Raw genomic sequence first — 15917 nt, forward strand, 5'->3', positions numbered from 1 at the left:
CTGCTGGAACTCACCGTTCTCCCCCTCCCCCAGGTCTCCTCCCTTACCCCCGGCTCTGGCAGTGAGGCTCGAGCGGCTTGCAGCTGCCAGGCCTCGCCAGTCTCCCCCCACCCCTGGTCTCCTCCCCCATCCCTGGCTCTGGCAGCGAGGCTCAAGCAGCTTGCAGCCGCTGGGCCTCGCCAATCTCCCCCATCTCCTCTCCCACCCCCGGCTCCGGCAGTGAGGCCCAAGTGGCTTGCAGCCGCCGCACCTCACCGATCTCCCCCCGTCTTCTCTCCCACCCCCAGCTCTGGCAGCGAGGCCTGAGCGGCTTGCACCCACCGGGCCTCACTGATCTCCCCCATCTCTTCCCCTATCCCCAGCGGCAAGGCCCGAGCAGCTTGCAGCCACCGGGCCTCGCCGATCTTCTTCTTCCCCTTCCCCCCCACTCCAGCGGTCTCCTCCTCCACCACTGCTGCTGATCTCCTCCCCCCTGCTCTTGCGGCGAGTCCTGAGTGGCTTCCAACCGCCAGCCCACCGCAGTTCCCAGAGCATTCCCTGTGCATGCGCAGGGAACGCTTTTTTACTTTTGGGGGGATTTAAATATCGGCCCCCTTTCCCCCAACTTTTTAGATTTTTGTGCACACCTGGGAACTGCCCCATGTGTGCAGGAAAATCTCCCTGCCCCCCAGGTTAGATATCCACACGCAGGGGGTGCCTTCGCTATTAGTATATAGATATAGAGCAGAAGTCCATCAGTGGCTATGAGCCACAAGGTATAGATAAGAACTCTCAGACTGGGGCATGTGATGCTCTGTATTCTTGGTGCTTGGGGGGGGGACAACAGTGGGAGGGCTTCTAGTGTCCTGGCCCCACTGGTGGACCTCCTGATGGCACCTGGTATTTTTGGCCACGGTGTGACAGAGTGTTGGACTAGATGAGCCATTAGCCTGATCCAACATTGGCTTCTCTTATGTTCTTATCAGAACACTGAAAACATTTCAGACATTTAAAAACTGTTTAAAATACAAATAAATATCTTATATATGTATACAAGGCTTAGTAATTTAATCACTATTCCAGGCTCTGCCATTGGCCCTTGAAGAGTACCGCATCACCCACTGGCAGATGAACTGCCACTCAAGAGTAATCAGTTGGCATTGGATGGGTACTGGGTTCACTCTTCTCTCCCACCTACTGCAGCCTAGGCCACTCTTCTCTTATTGGGCCAGCGTTTCAAGGTCATTTGCATATGGAAGCTGATTGGACCTCACTCCATTCTACAATTCAAACGCCTCCCCCCGAGACAGTTGGAACTGTCAGTTGCATATGTGACCTGGTGTATCCTGAGGTAAAATATGTCCTCACCCACAACACATCACTTCCAGTGTTCCTTCTAAGCTGTGGAGTCTTGTGAGCAAAAATTCTACTTTGTGAGTTACTGGCATTAAAGTTGTGAGTGAGTGATTTTGCTACTGCATAAATTAGTTTGTTCTGGAGCCATCCTTCCTGAGTTAAGACAAAAATCTGTGGGCTGCAGGCTAGAAAACCATGATCTAGCTCACACTAACTCAGCTTAGAGGGAACACTGATCACTTCCCCTTCAAAAGAAACAAACCCAATAACACAACCATGACACACCACAAAAAAGACAGATGGTTAAGAGCGCGGACTCTAATCTGGGAGAACCGGGTTTGATTCCCCACTCCTCCACTTGCACCTGGCTGGATGACCTTGGGCAAGCCGTAGCTCTGATAAGAGCCATTCTTGAAAAAGAGCCGTTTCTGTCAGAGCTCTCTCAGTCCCACCTACCTCACAAGGTGTCTGTTGTGGGGAGGGGAAGGGAAAGGAGTTTGTAAGCCGCTCTGAGAAACCTTTGGGTAGTGAAGGGCAGGGTATAAATCCAATCTCTTCTTCTTCTTCTTCTTCTTCTTCTTCTTCTTCTTCTTCTTCTTCTTCTTCTTCTTCTTCTTCTTCTTCTTCTTCAAAAGCAGAATATCAACAGGCAAAAAATGATCAGAAAAGGTGCCAGCAGTCACCCTATTACTGCCACTGATATGTACCTGATAGCGCTTCAGAGGATGGTGTGCAGGTCCCAGGTACATGTTATAAAAGCTGCCTGGGGGATTATGGACCATTCACAGACTTACAACCTAACATACCTCACAGGGTTGTTGTGCAGATCATACAGGGGAAAAGAGAATGATGTCAGCTGCTTTGGTTCTCATTGCAGGGGAAAACTGCCCTTTCCCTAGGTAGAGGCTGCAGGGAGGGTGGAGGAGATGTAAATCTGAAGACAGACAGGCAGACAAAGGTAGGCTGATGGTTGCCTGGAAAGGACATAGGGTTGCCAACTCCAGGTTGGAAAATTCCAGGATATTTTAGGGATGAAGACTGCTGAGGGTGGAATCTAAAAAGCCATATACTCCACCCTCCAAACAAGCATTTCTTCCTGGAAAACCATTGTTGCCAATGTCCAAGTGACAGCTGGAGAGCTCTTAAAGCTCTGGTGCTAATTCAAAGTGCTGGGGATGTGTTGCATTCTGGCAGGGGATGCTTTGAATGTAGAAAATGAATGTGGACAGAGTACTGTTTTGAAAAATCTTTGGGAATTGTCTGGTGTGTTTACCATGGGGCACCCACCCAGAGCCTCTGGCATTTTCTCACTCTGCTGGCATCAAAACCAATTTATGGCAAAATAGATATATAGAGACTTTTCCATCCTCCTTTGCATCAATCCATCTTTGTTGGCAACCCTAGGCCTGCCAGCACTCTCAGGGTGACTTCATACCTCCTGACTGGCATTACTTCACTAGCCCTGGCCACTTGCTCCTGTTCAGCAGAAACATCTTTATGGAAGCTGCCTGGGTAATTTTGGACCAGCCACAGACTTTCTGCCTAGGCTACCTTGCAGGGTTGCTGTACAGATCACAAAGTGGAAGAGGAGAATGAAGTAAGCTGCTTTGCTCTCCACTAATGAGAAAGACAGAACTTTGCCTAGGAAGAGGCTGCTGAGAGGGGAGGAGATAAAGTTGCCAACTTTAGGTATGGAAATTCCTGGATATTTCAGGTGTGGAGCCTGGAGGGGGTGGGTTTGAGGAGGGGTAGGACGTCAGACAGGTACACTGCCACAGACACCACACTCCGAAACTGTCAAATGTGTCCAGGACCACGGACAACAATTGCTCTGTACTACCATAAGGTATGCTGTTCTTCACTCCCACATTAATTTTTTACACTGCAAAACACTACTCTGTGTTTACTCTGCCTGCAAGATACAAAATCATTGACCCCACCCTCTTTCTAGAGTTCGTTGTATTCCCCCCCCCACAATGGGCCTTATTCCTAGTCAATTATATAAAACAATTAAATAAAACATATAAACACATACTTTTATGGTGATCAGTGTGAAAGGTACCTACCTCCCTACTTTGAAGGTCTCTCTCATAGTATTTCCAAGCTATTTTCCAAAGTGTAATAATGATGGACAGAGTGTCAGAAAAGGGTGACCTCCTAGCTAATGACACTTCTTATTAATGATACTGGATTTGGTTAAAAGTGGCTCTGAACATTTACATAAGTGTATAGTTTATGACACTCTTCATCGCTATTCAAGAGAGCCACTTGACAGAAACAATACACTGCAGGATGGACAAGGTATTTAATAAGAAACAGATGTGTTCTCTTGTGCTGCTAATGAACAAAATGCTGCTTTATTTTTTAAAAAAACCTAAGAAGCTAAATAGAAATAATCTGCTGATTTCATTTACTTTTACATTTCATTTGTTATATGTTGCCTAAGATATCCCAGGCACTGTTGGCCCTAGATAGATGAGAGACATTCAAGAAAATCCAGGGTTGCTACGCAGAGCCAGGCAATGGCAAACCACCTCTGAATGTCTCATGCCTTGAAAACCTGCCTAAATTCTTACATTGAGCTATTACTTGCCACAATTGTGTCCTTGAATGCAGTGTCAAAATATTTATACTATTGTTTAATAAATTTCGAATATTCTGTATAAGTATGAATGATACAGTGTTGATTTAGTTATTGTAGGAATGGCCACTTACCTTGACTGAGCATGGAAATGCAGCAGTTGGCCCAGTCAGTATCTCTCATCTCAGTGTACCACACAGGCATTGTGAAAGGAAGGCAGTGCTGTGATTATTTTGGATAAAGGGTAGAATACAAATGCAACGTGTAATGGGCTAGGTCCAATGACTGCCTTCTGCTAAAGAAGATCTAATGGCTCCCTTCCGCTGTTTCCTTTGTTGTCAAGAGAAATGCTTTTCTGTCAGAGGAAGATTTAGTGAAAGAGAGTTACTGGTTCCAAACAAAATAAGTCAACTGAGATGATACTCAGTTTTAATAGGCAAGATTCAAATGGGGGTGAGATTAGGTATTTAATTGTAAATGTACAATCATCAATTGTAAATGTACAAATCAACAAACACAACAGCAACAACAAAATTGGTGTCTGTAGTCATCGGGGTTTTACAATCTCATGTGAGTCTCATTGTCCCATTTCTTGTACATATCCCATCCCATCTTTCCTCCAAAGAGCTCAGGTCAATATGTATAATTTTACTTTTCCCCATTTTATTCTCACATCCCTGTGAGGTAGGTTAATAGCTGACTTTAATGATAGATTCAACCAGACTCTTTCCAGGCCTCATTCAACACTCTAACCAATATACCACACTGATTCTATACACTGTTCATTACAATGAGCAAACACTGCTTAAGAACAGCATTTGTTGGATTGGTTTATGTCCTGTCCTCCTTGCAAAAGCACATGCTCCCAAGTCAATGTCAGTGTTTGTCAGTTTTGCCAGGCCTGCTTAGTTTCTTCCAACACTCCAGCATTAGTGTAGTATTTAATGACTGTAAACATTCTAGCCGGCGTTTTATATACAGCATCCTTGGGGGGATCACTGGACATATGATAGACTCTCTGCGCCATACTTACGTACACAATGTAGAAACTGGAATAACAACCAAAGGAACTATTGTATGGATGGATACAGATTTGGCCTGTTTTTGTCAGATAGTCTCCTAGGAGTGCCTGTTATATTTCAGCCTAGTTTGATATGAAGTGTGAAAGAAATATGGCAAGGCAGGTGTCAAATAGAAGTTTGACAGAGTTTGCATCTACCTAGATATTTCTTTTCAATTTGTTAAGTGCTAAAATATTAGGCTTACAGTTTCACCTTCCAGTACATGCTAAATCTTTTGATACGTAGTTTTGAACTGACATGTGCTTCCTCTGGTGTCCTTCATGTGTATGCTGTAGACAGCAGAGGCTATACTCTTTCTCATTTGTATATAAATTATGTGTTTGTATTTCAGAGACACAAAACCCTCTATTCACTGCTTTTCGCACTGGGAACCTTCCATTTTCCAGTCTGAGAGCTGACTCCATCATGCACACATGCTATTTCCACTTCTGCTTTACATTCTCCATCTTCTTTCTTTGAAAACTCACCATGTTCCACTTTTGTCTTTATTGGCTAAGTGGAACAAAATCCCACATCATTCAGTGACAACATAGGACATTTATTCCACATAAACAAATGTAGGCATACATCAAAATCCCACATCATTCAGTGACAACATTTATTCCACATAAACAAATTTAGGCATACATTTTTTCCAACATTTGCCAGTGTAGTCATATAAATGCTAAAACTTTCCAGTGCTAAGCACTATTCCCTTTTATTATGCTCTATGTAAATAAGATTGTATACCTAATTAATCACAACTACAACATTGTCATGCATTATTACCCCCTATTTCATACATATGAGGTATTTAAAATTTGACTGAGCTTAAGAAATCTGAATGAGTGTACAAGCAGATGAGATAAGGAGCTGGAGCCTGAAGTTCTACAGTTACTAGTCTCTTCTGACTATGTTGGAAGGGCAAACAGATTGTGATATAGTTGTGTTTGTGTACACAGCATGTAGTCTAGAATTTGTATGATATGTTCATTCTTTGTTTTGAAGGCTGATGATGTTCTCTGCATATCATTCTGAATTTCTGTGGAGCTATGTCACAAAACACAGGACATAATACAGAAAAGATTAATCATGCCTAGACCAGTTTCAAACAGGGCCTATTTGCATGATGCATTGGCCCTATGCATGGTGGGCAGTGGGAAGAGGGAGGAACATGCTTTATCTCCTTGCCAGGGCTTTTTTTGTAGAAAAAGCCCAGCAGGAACTCATTAGCATAATAGGCCACATCCAACAGCAGGAACTCATTAGCCTATTAGGCCACACCCCTGACAGCACAGCATATTAACATATTAGGCTACACCCCCATGTTACCAGAAGTGTGGTCATCCAGCCACACCCACCTTTTGCTTCTTATTCTGTTTACCTTGTTTGCTGTCAAAACCCAGGGCTTTTTTTGTAGCAGAACTCCTTTGCATGTTAGGCCACACACCCCTAATGTAGCCAATCCTAATGAGTTTCTGCTGTTGGGTGTGGCCTATTATGCTAATGAGTTCCTGCTGGGCGTGGCCAACTTGGGAGACAGCCGTTCCGGCCCAAAAATAGCCCTGCTCCTTGCACATCCAGTGTTCTGGCCTGCGTCAATGCCAATTTGATGGGTATAGGTTCCCTGGGCCACTGAGAGAAAGGACTAGGGGGACAAAATTTAGGGGGCCCAAGTCAGCTGGAGGGGCCCTGAAGCCAGCATCATGCTGTATTCACCAAATGCATTTAATTCCCCCCCCCCGGGACACAGGGAAGGCAGAGCACAGCAAAGAGCAGTATGTGAGTCTGCATCTCAGCCTTTCTGCAAAGTTTACCACAAGACTGAGGGAAACCCTTGCTTCTCAGATCCTGCCAAACCCATCAGCCAAGCCAGGACTGCAGCAAGGCAAGACCAGCCAGACCAAGCTCCAGTCATTGCCAAGATGCAGCCATCTAACAAAGCCATCGTCTATGGTCTCCCTCATCCTTTAGTTCCACCCAGTTCCTGCACTGCCAGATCCTGCAAAGTGGCAGCCCTGTTAGTGTGTGGTAGCAAAAAAACAAAAACAAAATACTTTGTCTTTTCCTACATTTCTCTAATTCTTTTCCACACTTCTTCAATTTGCTGCTTTCCTTTCATGAGTTACTATTTGTCTATCCCCACTTCTAATTTTTTCATTTCCCTCCCCCTGTTTTTCATTCATCTGCTCAACTGTTCTAGATGGCAACTAAGAACATATTTAATAGTACTGTTAATTAACCTTTGTTAATATTATAAACAGGAGATAATTAATATTCCCCGATAATCTATGAAAGTAGTAATAGGATGCTCCCCCCCTTTACATGAATAATAATAAACGTTAATCTGCTTTAACACATCTTTTGTGCATGCACAGAACAACATATCCCGAAAAGCATGTACTGAAGTGAACCCTTCCCTTTAAACTTTTACAAGTAAATTGGCTTCCGTGAGGTCCCGGACTGGTCTAAAGCCTAAAACTAAGCACCATTTTGTCATCTGTTCTATTAACGCTGGGGCGAAGCTTCGCCCAAGCGCACATCGCCGACGCTAAAATAAAATGGCGGATGAAAAGTGGAAGCCTCGGGCTTCTGAGCGGAAGTGGCTCTACACCGGCAGAGGCGCAATCACACAGGGGGGAAATGCGGCTACAACTGGAGCACCAGAAAAATACCACTTGGGGACCTGGTAGCAAAATACTCCGGTTTAAAGGGTGTTTGGGATGGTTGGGGATGGCTAGAGATGGGAGGCAGATGTTGTCTGTGTGATCGCGCATAAGTAGTCCGTTTCCAACCTGCATGTATACCAGCTCAAATGGCCTGTCTGAACGCACCCCAAAAGTGCCAATCTGATCTAGGTTAGGGTTTTTATTATTTTGGATATTAGGAAGGCCATAACTACTTACATTTGTAGGTGTTCAGATCCCCTGATATCATTTTGGTTTTGGGGGGGAGAGGATCCATCATTACAGTTCCATTATTCTTTATGGGGGATTGGGGGGAGGTGGAGTGATTGTTTTTCAATTACATGACACCAAACTTTCAGGAGGCCTAGTGCTGCAAGTGAATTGGACCAAGGGGACCAATTTGACAGGTGTCCTACTTGTCTCTGTTGTTTCCTATGGGGGGGGGAATAAAAAAAAACAATAGCCAAACACAAGCAACCACTGGCCTAAATGGCTTCCAAATGCAAATAAAACCAATAAGCCCAACAGAACCAATGTCAAACCAGAGTGTCCAAGTTAAGCCAACCATATTTTTAAAAATACCTAACACTTCACCTACACACTAAAACCTAATCAGAAATTTTCTTCAGAACCTGCTGCAACAATTAAATAATAAAAAAGTACAGGAACAGCCCACAACTCCATGGAACCACTCCCCCCAAAACACAATACAGAAAGACTGTCAGAATCACTATAGAAGAACAGCAATAAAAGTGAACTGGAAGACTGCAAAAAAAGATTTTTTTAAAGTAACAACTTTGATTTCCCACCCCCCAAACCACAAACCCTTTAAACTTCAATTAAAAAAAAACACTTTGGAAACAGAGAGAGAGAGAGAAAACCAGTTTAAAATTCTAAAGCAAGCAAAGAGAAGAGAATCCAATCCTTTTAAAAACAGTCATAGACAAAACTAAGAAAAATCTATTTTTAAAGCTTAACTCAAAGAGAATATGAGACTTGAACTCATGCCATATATAGCTTTACTGAAGGCAGATGACAATAACCCTAGTAAGAAATCTGCTACAAAGGACAGTGTATCAAATATAAACATCTAATGCTGAGTAAAGAAACATTATGGTGAGATGTAATAAAATAAGAGTCTCAGAGGACTAAATATAAGTGAAAACAAAATATGTCTTGCCTTACCATTAAAGAAAATATAGTTTATATAAACCATTATAAACTCAGGATCAAGATCCTTGATGAGGTCAACTCACTTGCCATAGGCATAGGTATTGATTAAGTCTGAAGCTTCTTGGAATGAGTAGAAAAAAATTGATACAGGTTTTCAGCATCATCCAAGAACTTCCTAAGCAGTTGCACTTTGTTGTTTGTAAAAATGGCATTCCCAGTGCTCATCTGGAGCTTAGCCTCAAGGTGGTTTAGCACATGAAGATCATGAATTCCTTCATTTTGCTTTGCTTACTTAGCTCTGTGGATCAAACCCAAGTTCTTAAAAATGGCTATTCAGAGTGGCTGATTTCAGCCCCCAGGGATAGCAAGGTAAATTCAGTGGGAATGCTAATTTGTGAATAGAAAAGATTCTTGCAGGTGGCCTTTAAAGCAAGAAGGTGGTAGTATTTAAAAGCAACATCAGCATCACCCTGGGCTAATTTCCAACTGGTCAAAGTTCTGCCTCCACTGGCATCTTCATTAGGAGAGTGGTGGTCATGGTGTTCCTGGATCTCAGGAACAGGATGGCAATGGGTCAAAGCACATAAAGTCTTTTATTGCAAAGAAGGACTATTTGTACCAGTACTTATGATCCTTGATAGAGTAATTATACATTCAGTCGACAGATATGCTGCTTCAATATGGTATATTGGTCATATAGAACATCATAAGTTTTCTCCAGGTTAAATTCTTTAGAAACCTTTTGGGTATTCCATGACGTATCTCTTCCTCCTCTTTGCAATGAGAGCTGGGGCTTCCAAATCTATCTACTATTATTTATCAATCTGTCATTAAATTTTGGTTTTCCCTTTTCAAGCCATCAGTAGATCCTGCTTTGGAGTAGTAATTTAGATAAAAGACTTTCCCTCACAATAGAGTGACTAAAGGCTGCAAGGAACAGTACTAGGAAAGTAAGCTGTAGAAAGTTTCAAAATAAGCTCTTAAACGAAGATTGGTCCTTGGTAGTCAAGGACGCAAATCATAAATGTTCTTCACTCTTCTTCCAGATACCTTTTAGTGGTAATTTTTTCTTGCCAGACTATTTCCACTGGTTAGAAATTCATAAGTTCAGACAAGCTTTTCTGTTGGCAAGGTGTAATGCCTTAGACTCAGCTGAGGTGCAAGGGAGATAATAATAGAATTCCTGCAGCCCTGACCTGGATAGCCCAGGCAAGCCTGATCTCATCAGATCTCAGAAACTAAGCAGGGCCGACCTTGGCATGTATTTGGAGGGGAGACCTCCAAGGAATACCATGGCCTGATAGCAGAGGCAGGCTATCAAGCCACTTCTCTGAACGTCCTGCGTGTCCCAGTAGGAGTCGCCAGAGGTTGCCATCTGACTTCCAGGCATAGGCATACACAAGTGCAAAAAAAATAAAAAATAAAAAATTCCTGCAGAGGAATGCAAATGTCCAGATCAAGTACAATACTTACTGCATGAAACAAATATATTACTCCTCGGATTAAACAACTAGCAACACTTTCTGAGAAGCAGACACTGCACTATCTGCTATCAAGTAGATTGGTAACTGTGTAAGAGATGTGGCAGTTTTTTTTCTTTATAGTGTCAAGAGGGAACTGACTTTCATTTTCATGGGGGTTTTGTATGTGTGTGTGTGTGAGAAACTGGATGAATAGCTAATGGCTGTTAAATCTAGGGAAAGGATATAATATATGGACTGAGTATACAGACAGCTATATGTCCATTTGCTTAGCAACTCCATTATGTCATACAGTGTAGTAAAAGGTTATTTTAGAGAAGGAAATGTGTCATTTATAAAAAGTATGAACAAAAATTATCAACTTATTCTCAATTTTATATATTTTTTAAAAAATATGTTGTACTTACTTTGCTTTATAGATTGAATCTTTTTATTTGAAATGCTTTCTTGGGGGGAGGGGTTGTATGTCAGACAAAGGAAGAGTTCTGCGGTCCAAAGCAATTGTACCATTGTCCTGCACTGTTAGAAATATTTTTTTTCATTCAGAATTCAGGTCAAGTTGTAATAAATTCAGAATGTTAGATAAACATTTTAAGAAGTAATCACCACTTTAAATAAATCTGGAAATAGCAATAAAACTTTAACTGTAATTGTGTGTGTTTGTGTGTTTGGAGGGGGAGAAATATAAAAACAGATATAGGACAGGTTTGTTTACTTGTCTGAAAAATGTTATAAAACAACAAATGCAACAAAATATAAATAGTCTGTATTTATAAACTGCAGTGTAGTTCTTAGATTTAAGTCTCATATATACATGTGCTATTCATTACCCCAAAAAAGCCTAATAAATGCTACCACCTTCCTCACAACTGTGGTTTGATTTCAAAATCAAATAGGTTTTTGAGTCTTAAAAACTGTTCCAAGAAGATACTCCTTGGATCCATGCTACTCAAGTAGCTGCATGCATGTCATTTGTAATTGCTATTCTGGTGATCTGAAATTGACTTTTCATGCTTCAGGGGTGGCAAGGCAGTCTGCCTATTTTTAAAAATGTAGTTTCATAGATGCTGGCTTGTGTTTCAGAGGAATACTCAAATTAATAAATATATGCTTTAATGCACTCTATTAATACAGTACTGTTATTAACTCACTATATTATATTGCAAAATTAATCTCGTTTTTCTATGCAGCCTTTATTTAGATAAACATCACTGAAAATTTTGAAAATCTCATATATTGACATAGATGCATATGCTAGTTTTGGAATTGTATGTGCAGTGAATAATAAAATTAACCAAGATTCACCTGTGATTATTTGCCTTGTTATGACTTTAGGACTGAAAAATAGTTACACATCAGTTATATTATAAATGATTTCATGCTTGACACCAGCAGTATTTTGCATAACCGTGAAATATCTTTCTTGTTTCTTGTTGGTGTGACTGCTGAGTAGAGTGGATGCTTCGATACATCCTGTCCCCAGAGTATAGAATCCATCTGTTGCTAGAAATAATGTGTTTACAATAATCTTCAAACTGCAGAACTGAAGTCTATCATATTTCCTCACAAATAAGTATCTGTAAATGGCAACTGTTAAAAATACAGTGCCAACTGGCCAAAACTTCAGAAATATAGAAGAAGAAGAAGAGATTGGATTTATACCCCACCCTTCACTATCCAAATGAGTCTCAGAGCGGCTTACAATCTCCTTTCCCTTCCCCTCCCCACTACAGACACCCTTTGAGGTAGATGGGGCTGATAAAACTCTCAAAAACTACCCTTGAGAGAATAGCTCTGAAAGAACTTGTAACTGACCCAAGGTCACACCAGCAGTTGCATGTGGAGAAGTGGGGAATCAAACCTGGGTCTCCTAGATTAGAGTTCACACTCCTAACCACTACACTAGACTAGCTTTCTACTTAATTTGCTGCCAGAATCACAGTATTATCTGCACTAAGCCCAATTACTTATAAGGGTGTCTTAAAACCTCATACATTAGGCTCCATTTTTGTGCCAGAAACGTTTACTTGCGAACTTTCCATTCAGCCCAGTTTCATATACCATGATTTTTGTGCTTAGAAAATGATATTTTCAAAGTCAAAGAGAATTGTTTAAATATTCTCTTGTTTCTGCTCGATTGCTGTGGTCCTTATTATCATAAATGAGATCAGTTGTGTTTCCTGTACTTGCCAAAACAAGAAAATGTACTTCACATGTAGAAGTGAAATCCTAGATTCTTTGTACTTCGTAACTGCATTTTCTACATGATTCAAGTGGCTAAATTTATACTTCAAGACACTGGCAAATTCATGTGTCAAAACAAAACAAAAACAACAGTAATAACTTATTTTTACTTTACTTTTCTTTTTTTAATGTTTATCATGATGACATCCAACTTATTGCTGTACTGACAAGACTCTTATTTTATAACAAACTATTCTTGTTTTTTTGCTGTGGTGGCTCAAGTGGTTAAGACGCTGAACTGCAGGCTGTGGAAGGTCAGTAGTTCAGCAGTTCGAGACCCGAGTTGCCGCATGATGGAGTGAGCTCCCATCTCTAGTTCCAGCTCCTGCCAACCTAGCAGTTCGAAAGCAAGAAATTGCAAGTAGATAAATAGGTACCACTTCAGTGGGAAGGTAACAGCGTTCCGTGCGCTTTGGTGTTTAGTCATGCCGGCCACATGACCACGGGAACGTCTTCGGACAGCGCTGGCTCTTTGGCTTTGAAACGGAGATGAGCACCGCAACCCTAGAGTCGGACTTGACTGGCTTTCGAGCAAGGGAACCTTTACCTTTATTCTTGGTTTACATTCTAGTAACATCAAAATCACCATTCCAAGCATTTGGTGATTATCTTGATTTCTGTCATGATTCAAATAGAAATGTTCCCAAGAGAGTACTACAGTCAGGGTCACAAAATATCCTTGTTCCCCCCGGCCCAAAAGATGCCAGGCTGGCCACAACTAGGGTTAGAGCTTTCTTGGTAGCGGCCCCACTTTGGTGGAACGAGCTCCCAGAGGACATCAGGGCTCTGTGGGATTTATTACAATTCCACAGAGCCTATAAGGCAAATCTCTTCCACCAAGCATCTAATAGTCCAACATCGCCCAAGGAACCTGCGCCCTGCAATACATTCTTGGCTGCCTGCTCCTGTGCAAATGTTTAACATCTAAACCCATGTTAGTGAATTATATGTATGGGGCCAGATGCCAGCCTCATATTTATTCCTGACTAGATCCCCAATGGTGATTATTAAGGACAGTTATCGCACCATCATGTAATTATAGTATCTTATGAATTGTTTTATGATTTTAATTTGTTTTACTGTTAATCTTGTGTGATACCATTGTGTCTGTAAGCCGCCCTGAGCCTGCTTTGGCAGGGAGATGGGGTATAAATCAAATAAATAAATAAAATTCTTTCAGAGTACAGGGATGGGGGACAAAGGTATCTGATTTTGTGACAGTCACAGATATAATCGCTTAACATGATGATCATCCATACATAGAGAATATTCTCTTGCTATGATGAAGGCCCCATGGCAAGCAAAACACCAATCACCACCATGAGTGAAATTCTTTCTTCACTTTATTAAGCAGTGGACCCAAGAGACGATGGCCCTTTTCTCATTACCGTTTAAAACCAGATGTTATTTGTTGTTGGCCCAATTTTGAGTAAAGTGATATGGGGATAATTTTCTTCCATTAATGAGCCATCTCTGAAGCACTATGGCCATTTCAAACATTGTCACTTTTTCCTTGCCCTTTTTTGATGCACAAGCTTCCTTGGACTTTTTTTAAAAAACATTCTAAGGTGAGTGCTTAAGTGGCACCATTGAGATGCATTGACCCAGGCTGCTTGCAGCCCCTACCTTTTAAAGATGCAGTGAGGACTGAATTAGAGCCTACTGACACTCAAGTCTACTGGCCCCACCTACCCCCGCAAAGTCATGCAACTGACCAAAGGGGGGGTGAAGGTTATAGGAAATGGGAGTTTCCTGGCTGAGAGCCAATGCTGGGTATGGTCCTTCCGTTCCCTCCACCTTCTTCATCTGAGCACAATAGGTGCTCCAACTTACAGGTGTGACCTGAATTTACAGCTGTAGTTTTACATCAAAGGGATCTTATTTTCAGCCCAATTTTCACAATTTGTGGCTTTGCACTTAATCATCACCCTCAGTGAGACCAGTTACAGCTGAAAGCAAAATCTGATCTACAGTCTTCAGCACATAACAGCAGTAAGTTTTACAGGTGCTTTAGCACATGGTACTATGGGTACAACCCTTACTTGGATAACCCTGGCTAGTCCGATCTCATTAGATCTTGGAAGCAAAGCAAGTTCAGCCTTGGGTAGCATTTGTGTGACCTCCAAGGAATACCAGGATGCAAAGGCAGGCAATGGCAAACCACTTCTGAAACATCTCTTGCCTTAAAAACAAGTCTAGCTTGCCACCTAGTGGTGTATAATGCTAAAAGAGTGAGAATTACTGCCTGCAGACAATCTTAGGATCACCTGGCTATTCTACGCACAATGCCATACAATAATTATTAATTATTATGATGGGTACAAGTGGACATAGACTGACTAATCAGTTCAAGATGAACAAGTCATAATATCTTTTTAGTGAACCACAAGACACATTCCCCCCTGTAGAGATAGCACTGAGATATATCCATTAAAATACATCACCTACCCAAGGGGTAAGATTAGTGACATAAGCAACTACACTTCTCGGACTATATCTAAAGAAGCTAGTATGTGTAAGCATAGCTGCAGGACAGTGACTTCTCCCTCTCTCTTTTCTCAAGTCTTGAGATTGTCTGAAAGGGATAACCACTGAGCCTGTCAACTTCTCCATCTTTGTAGATAAAATCTTGAACATTGCCTTAAGAGTAATTACAGGCTTGAACTAGTAGGATTTATCAAACATTTAGTCTTAAAATTGCTGGAGGAGACGAAAGGTAGGATTGTCAGTGAGGTGGGGGGGAGGGATGATATGGTTGTGGCTCTGAATAAGGATTTTTCATTAGGCCTGTTTCCTTAGGTATCTGGGAAATATATTAAATAAAAAGCACTATCTGTACAGATACTCTACACTACTGGGTAGTATATCTACTTGCAGAGCAAAATAATACTTAGATCACCTACAGAGGCCTTGGTCTACATACCTCCACCAGTAGAGAGCAACAGAATGTTCAGTAGTAGCACCAAGATTGTGGTTCTCTCCCCAGGAAGTTAGGGTTTTAGGTAAGACTTTTAACTGTTGATATCAGCTAGCCTGGGGACTGAACTGCTTGGAAAGGGAGTATAAATGCCCCAATCAATCTAGTCAATTAACTATAATTCTGTAGCTTTGGCATATGAACTATAATGCTGCCTGGAAGACAACATCTACATCTTAAGCACATATGGTTGGATCCAAGGTCAGTTTCCATCAGTCAGTTTCTGCCCTCTCCTTGCAGACTGTCAATTCACTCTCTTAATGCTTCTGAGGGTCCCCCAGGAACAATATTTCAGTAGGCTGTAACAGGAGGGTGAAGGTGTCAAAGTTCTGTTCCAGTGATGGAGAACTTTGAGTCCACTAGGGCTGAGTGAATCAG

At 41.7% G+C, this 15917-nt stretch overlaps 1 pseudogene; it reads right to left on the minus strand.

The window, feature by feature from the left end:
- Positions 1-8942: 8942 nt before the first annotated feature.
- On the minus strand, positions 8943-9388 carry LOC107115208 (annotated as a pseudogene).
- Positions 9389-15917: the final 6529 nt, after the last annotated feature.

This window comes from Gekko japonicus, unplaced genomic scaffold, assembly GCF_001447785.1.
Source record: "Gekko japonicus isolate JY-2015 unplaced genomic scaffold, Gekko_japonicus_V1.1 scaffold2975, whole genome shotgun sequence".
In the NCBI taxonomy this organism is placed as follows: domain Eukaryota; kingdom Metazoa; phylum Chordata; class Lepidosauria; order Squamata; family Gekkonidae; genus Gekko; species Gekko japonicus.